At 34.5% G+C, this 7544-nt stretch overlaps 1 non-coding gene across 1 annotated transcript; it reads right to left on the minus strand.

Annotated features, from left to right (window-relative positions):
* Positions 1 to 1023: 1023 nt before the first annotated feature.
* On the minus strand, positions 1024 to 4415 carry LOC105150321 (uncharacterized). Its single transcript, XR_015546436.1, has 6 exons — positions 4234 to 4415; positions 4031 to 4125; positions 3223 to 3520; positions 2240 to 2452; positions 1773 to 2018; positions 1024 to 1290 (listed from the first exon to the last, which is right to left on the minus strand). It is a non-coding gene; the product is annotated as an uncharacterized LOC105150321 (transcript).
* Positions 4416 to 7544: the final 3129 nt, after the last annotated feature.

Consider the following 7544-nt stretch of genomic DNA (forward strand, 5'->3'; position numbering starts at 1 on the left):
TACTTTTTTTATATCAATGTGAGGTAACGTTTCAAATTGATATTTATTTGTGTTATAACATTCTCTTAAACTCTAAATATCTCTAGAAACTCTAAATATTTTTTTAATATAGATTTTCTTCCAAATTGAATTTTTTACGAAATATAATATTTTGTTTATACGTGTGTATATTATTTTTAAAGCATTAAAGATGAGACTTGTTGATCTCGTAATTCATTTCACTTATTAAAATGTTATCTCCACTTATCGTGGAGATAACATTTCGACATTCTTGGATATTTTACATATTTATAGCCTCAGATGCTATATTTACCATTGATTAATTCATATTGTGACATTCTCAAAAAATTCTGAATTTTTCATACTTTCAGATAACAATAGCGAGTTGAAATTTCGACGCCAATTGAGTGACAATTTTTATTATGTGTCTTTATTACATTCAAATTGTTGAGTACATGTGCCCAGTAATATCGAATTACAATTTTTTTTCTGCATGTGTGTAGTATCAGAGGTTTTCCAAAATACAGAACAATATTAATAACTATAATCACTATGATAAAGAAGAACACGGTAACTAAACGAATGTACAACCGGTTGAAATTTGTTCGATAATTGAAAGATAATTGGAATGGCTATAAGTTTATTGTGAGATCCACTTTTTCTCAAGATAATTTAGTATTTCAGCCGAACGCATTAAGCTGTACAAAGGTTGCAAATATTTTTCTATTAGATTAGAAATGAAACAGAGAATAATTAATAAATTGGAACGCATATTTTATACGTGTTTCATATTTTACATTCTTTTGTTTTAATTATTATTATCTAATTATTATGATACAAGTCATCATATAAATAATAAATGGTAAGTATTGATTGAATAATTTTAATATAAATCGATAATTTCTTAATTTAACTGAATAAATTTTTTTCCCTAAAATATTATCTCTATTTTTACATGCAAATAAAGTTTTTATTTTTATGTATAAATTGAATTGTAATCAAGTATGTGTACCGCGATTGAAGTCAATAGAAAATGATACTTATTAACTGTCAATGAGTTTGCACCGCCTTGGCGTGTCGAAATGCCAGTCTGACACTCCAATAATCGTAGGCAGTTGTACGATGTTACACTTTTGCTGAATTTTGTAATAAATCGATAAAAATATCGGCCGGTGTTTCTAAGTAGGCGATATACCTGGACAGCATAATTTCAAAGCGAGATTCATACTGTCTCTCATATCAGGATAATCATAATTCTTTCCAATCGGCCCGAAAGTTGTTATTCGGTAAACCATTCAACAGAATGGTTTACTGGATAGCAACCAATATTTTAATTAATTCTTGTTTTAATGAATTCCCTCATATGATATCTCTTTTATTGCACTAATCGAATATTAAACCATACGTGATATTGCAGTTGACGAAGCTGTTGTAATAACTAATCGCGTTGTAATAACTAAAGCAAGCAATTCGAAAGAAAGGAATAAAAAAGAAAAGCGGCGTTCTTCAATTATCTTTAATTTCTTTCATGTGCTTATCCTTTCAATCTTTTTAGATCCTCTAGAGTTTTTTTTCTCAAGATTATCATTCTGAACATCCTTTTGTGTTAAATATATTAAAATAGATTCATGATACATTATTTGAAAAATATTATTACTTTTGTTCTAATTTCACTATGAGAAAGCGTATTTTCTTGGATCTTAAGAGAACATATTTCTTAACCGAAAATGCAAATACAGCAATTTGTATTTATATATTTTCTTTGTTTCTATTTTTATCACCATAAAGTAGACATATGCGATGCTGTCATTCCTAATACAAAGCGAGTGTGTCCTTTTCTTCACCATGTCTTTCAAATTAGTCAGGGAAATGGAGTGTCCTTTATTTGCCTGGAAAGAAATGGGAGTGCTGCTAAATACGTATGTCATCAACATTCCCGTCACCAAAAAAGACAAAATTATTAATCGGAGAGACAAGTTTCTCGGTATTTTCTGAAGCCCTAAACTACTTAAATCAATCTTTCAAACTTTCTTTCACATTGAGAATTCTCTCTTTAAATACAAATTAAAATTTGTGTAAAAAAAAAAATAAAACTCTAAGAGTAGTGTAAAACCAATTTCGCCAAAAAATTTATTTTATTTCTTTTACGTTATATATGTTTTTAAAAATATTACTTTTAACATTATCTTGTCGTTTCTTATCCATTTATTTTAAATTTTATTAAAACAGATCGTATTACCTTGAAATCCCAAACGTAAAGAAGATTGAAAGACAGCGAAGAAAGTTTATCATCGGATTCTTCGTAGTCAATACACACGAGTTTCTTTATATATTCTCACAATACTGCATGCGGTACATATAATGGATATAAAACATGCCAGTCATAAGCTGCAACTGAAGATAATACCACTTTGCATCAATCACACCTTCCGATTGAACAAACAGAGTGTATCTAAAGATGGAAAATGTAACTTGCAATAATAATTCAGAAAAACAACTTAATCCATCATTATCATATCCGACTAAAAATTGTAAAAGTGTAACAAACACTAATTAAAAGTAACATAACATCAATATTACAATTTTACACTCAATAAAAAACAATAATAAAAAATATATGACACATGTATTACATGACAGTTATATTGTTGAGTGTGAAAATTTTAACATTGATGTCATATTACTTTTACGTGATGTTTACTAGATAGTTCTTGAAAATTTACCGAGGATAAATGTGAATGGAACTTCTCATTTAAATGGAACGAGACTGTTGCCTTTTACTTTATGCGATAATATCTCGATCGCAATTGTATGTACCCATCGTGTATACTTGCCGCGTGCGTGATAAAGAAGTTTCCTCCCGATAACGATCGATCGGAAGACTTATCTCCGCGCGCCCCTTCCGCTTTTTTCACCCCCATGAAACAGCTGGCACCGAGGAGAAATTGCGAAAGCGAAATCAGAACGTTATTAGCCGAGATATGATCGCGGGAGTGTATATATCCCGAAAGACCGGTGCCTAACCGGAACGGGTTAATGACCGACGTTAAAACCACCAGCTGAAGGAAAAAGCTTTCATCAGGAGCGCCCTCGCGGGGGAGGGAGGCAAAAGACTGCGATAAGAGGGCGCCTATCACTTCACGCGTTCTCGGAAGAGTCATTGTATTAAAGAAAAAGAGGGGCGGAAAGAAGAGAGGTGTCAAAGTAACGAATTTGACTTACGAGTTGATCATGAACGGTACGTAATAGCTCGTGGCGATCAGCAGTGCGTGAGTATCTCCATTCATCAACGTCGTGATGATCGACCGTCTCGCTCTTCGGTAAATCGTCCTGCATTTTCGTCGAAGAGACGCCTTTATTACGGTGCCGCACAACTCGCAACGTCCAACACACCCCCAGTCCCTCTCGCCACCACCACCGTCGCCGCCGCCGCCGCCGCCGCCGCCGCCGCGGCAACATCCCTTGTCCCTCTCCCTACCCGCTGCCCATCTACCCATCCTGATACTATACTTATACCTGTCTAGACGAATGAATCATGCGAGTATTTTGACCCACACCGGCGGCGTGGGTGTGGGTGGTACGCGGAAAATTGGGCAAGTTCTACGTACGGCTTCGTCACATATACCCCTTTGAAGAAGCGTCGCCATGAAAATTGTTCGTGTAAAATCGCCGTCAGACTGGTATTACGGTCGCTTCGGCTGTACAGACTGACGAGAGGGAGGAAGTAGTTCGCTGGCATTTAGAGATAATTTTGCGCTGCATCGACGTAGGTATCTGACTCTCAATGACTATCAGGAATCTATATTTATACAGGAACTTCGTCGAAATACTTGGCGAATCCGCTGCCAAGGTTACTTATATCGGCCATTAATCATTTTACACACCGAAGCGGGAAAATCTATTTCTACCTACTGTTAACGTATAAAAAACTTTAAATAAAAATATACCATTCCAACTTTTGATAGAAATTTTAAATACTTAAGACTACGACACTTTCTTTTGTCGTATTTTGATCATAAAAAATACTAACTTGAAACTTTCAAAGTTTTTTCGAAGATCGTCCAAACTTTTATAAATCCTGTGACTTTGTTTTTCTTTACGTTTATGATATATGGATGCATCTGAAAGAATATCTTATGGTCGGTTATTATTATCGACTATTTTGTTTGACCATCAAGCAATCAGTCTGACCTTGAGAGAAAATTGCGTCAAAAGAAACCATTACTCATAAAATCCATAGCGACGATAAGACGCTTTCCGCGCAATTCGTTTACTGCGTTAACGCTATAAAAAGCGATGTTGTTTGATTTTAGAGTCTCGAGCTGCTCAAATTTCCCGTATTTTCCTATATTATCCTGATTTCCGTTCTGTAGAAGTTTGATGCACATCTCCGATGTAACATACGGAAGTATCATCTGCAATGATCATTTATCACGATCGTCACAATCGGAGCGAATAACGAGATTGAATGATGACACTCATGAACGAAAAATAGTAGTTTAAGAATGATGTTTATTTAAACTAAAATATCGGTAAAGAATGAGATATCCATCCATTGCACCAATAGTAAGAGATATTTCATCATGGCGAGTATTTCACTCCAAGTATTTCTGGCGAACGCTACTTCTAACTCTACTGAGCGAACAAGATGGAAATCATTCTTGTAAATTCGCCTTTTGTCACGTGAATGTAGAATAATTGATAAGTTTGACGCGAAAAGCTTTTATTGCGACTTTATAGTGTCAATTATCGATATGTAAGCATGAAGAAAAATCAATATATGTTGATTATATTTGTTTACAGATGAGAAACTATGTCTTTTTAGGATTATTGTAATGTTTACTGTAATTTATTATGTAATGTACCGTTATTTAAGGATAATTTGATTATTATTCTTGCGATAAATTATTGAAAAAAATATCAGATCTAATTATTTCTGGAAAATTATGCACGCATAACTGAATCAGTAATTTAATTTCGATAAAAAGAGATTAAATAGTGATGATTATTAAGAGATCCTTTTCTATATTAAGAGACTCATTTCCGATGCATAAGAAGGAGATTTCAGGTAATATATATCAATTTTACTTGATTGAAAAAAATTAATGCAATTATTTGTTAGAATAATAACGAATATTTTAATTTATGTACTACTTAAGTATCATATAACATCAGTTGAAAAGAGCGATTATAAACTAACGCCGCGCCTGAGGAAGACTTCAATGCTTGGCAAACGCTGTAATCATCTAACGCAAATAATAAGTTTCTTTAAATAATGCGGATGACATCATTGCTTTCATATTTTTATTGTTGCTATATTGGATGTTTTAAATTTAGTAAATGTACTTTTAATCTTTAACTGATGATAAATAGAGAGCCAGATTTTTTAATTAAATATTTTATAGAAGATCATTATTTGTCGCCAATTTTTAATCTCTAATATGAAAAATATTATGATAATTGAGCCTTAAATTAATTATTTACAAATGTACTGTATTATTTATATTTTTGCTTCTGAATACGAATTTGTACCGAGAAACAAAACTTTCTTACGTAATTCTAAGCATATTGAATTATCTTACATAAACAATTTTGTTTGCACAATAACTAATATCTCTTGCAGTTTAATTTGTAATTTGTAATACGAAAAAGAAAAAGTTATTTTGCATAAGTCGGTAAGACGAAGTTTTTACAACTGAATAATTTATCATGTACGAGTCTTTTACGCGTTTTTATTGATGTAGTAGATCTGAATATTATCATGTAAAGTATATATTCTTAACTTATTTACTCTTTCTATCATCAACATTGCGATATATCTAGAAATCGCCTGCTAATTAAGCATGATAATCAAGTTTCAGTTTTGACTGACCGATATTAAAATATACATATTATCTTAATATAGTCCATTTATTACTTTTTTCCATATACACACATTGTATTATTCATGTTATTACTAAGTATTGTTTTATTCATGTTACATTATGGTAAAATATTTCTCACTACAAAGTTTATTTATCAATATTTTTCTTTCTACACCTTATTCGCTTTAATAGAAAGGGAATGTGTTTTAATTTACTTTGTCCCTCAACAAAGTAAAGAATTAATGAAAGAAAATACACGCAGATGATATCGATCACACGTAGACGATGGTGATGGATCTGACGGATGGATTCTCATCAAAAATGAATATTACACGATCGCAAAGATCAAAGCGAGATACCTTCGCCGAAGCTATAAGCAATTCCGTTCCCGATCTCAGCGAGGATGCAAATTATTGTAATTGATTCCAAAGAAGAAACGATGGGAAAAAAGTAGGAGAGATATGGAAATTGGTGTGTGATCAGACGCCTATAAAATTTTATTGAACGACATAATGCACCTTCAGTAGTGCAGTTACAATATAGGGGGCGATCCGTCGCTCAACTTTAACCGGATATGATGAAAGAGTCCGTCGCCGATCAAGGTACTCATTACTACGATCAATGCGTTAGCGGAGAGGCACAGATATCGTGGAGATTTCGATGAGCCGAGTGTTCTTCGCTTTTCACCTTCCGGCGGTCGCGTACGCGTACAGATCTCACGGATGTCGGTTTAAATCGAGATAAATCATTTTACCGTTAAAGATGCACCCTTTGTGTCTTCTCTTCTCGATCGTTCAATTAACCAGACATTCATCGAACGCGCAATCATCGTCAAATTATTCGAATCCTTCGATATGTTTTTGGATATGCATTGACTATTTCCATCTCTTTAAAAACGGAAGAGACCTTCGTAAGTATTTCCTGGTTGAATTCTCTATCATTGAGATGCTTGAAATATGTCTCGTTCCTCTTCCTTGCCTTTGCAATGTAAAAATCTATCTTATCCAATAGCAACAAGAGTCCATGCCCCCGTGCCTATCCGAAATCTCGCCAGTTTCGCTCCCAACGGAGATATATATTCGAAATGCGAAAAGATCGAGAGAATTTAGGATACACGACGATGGTGCATCTTCGATTTGCGCGCATTTGAGATTTGAATCCTTTTGAGAGCCCATTTGGAATTCAAATGTTGTGGAGCACAAGCCCCGGTCACGCGAATATCTCACATTCAACGGGCCCGATCTTCTCCCGGTCATCCCCTCCACCCCCTCTCGCCGTTATATTACGCTATCGTGCATCGACAACGTGGGCCCTGTCGATCGGTCGGTGCGCTCCCGCGTCTTGTGCCCTCGATTTCGGGATAGGCATAAAAAGATCCGATCACTCGATCCGCACGGTCAAGATCCGTGCACAAATTGCACGTATCGAAGCGACGTGTGCAACCGACGGCGAATTTGAAAGTTTTATATAGCATGAGAGAAGAAGAAGAAGAAGAAGAAGAAGAGGAGGAGGAGAGAGAGAGAGAGAGAGAGAGAGAGAGATAACAGTGACGCATACCGAGCGATATCTTTTGCCGTTCGATCGTGAATGTGGCTTAAAAAAGAACAAAAAGAAATTTTATAGTCGGATGAGAGCTGTGTTACACAACTGTTGTTATAGAATGTTAAGATTATTAATATT

Source organism: Acromyrmex echinatior, chromosome 10 (genome assembly GCF_024713525.1).
Source record: "Acromyrmex echinatior isolate Ae372 chromosome 10, ASM2471352v2, whole genome shotgun sequence".
Classification (NCBI taxonomy): domain Eukaryota; kingdom Metazoa; phylum Arthropoda; class Insecta; order Hymenoptera; family Formicidae; genus Acromyrmex; species Acromyrmex echinatior.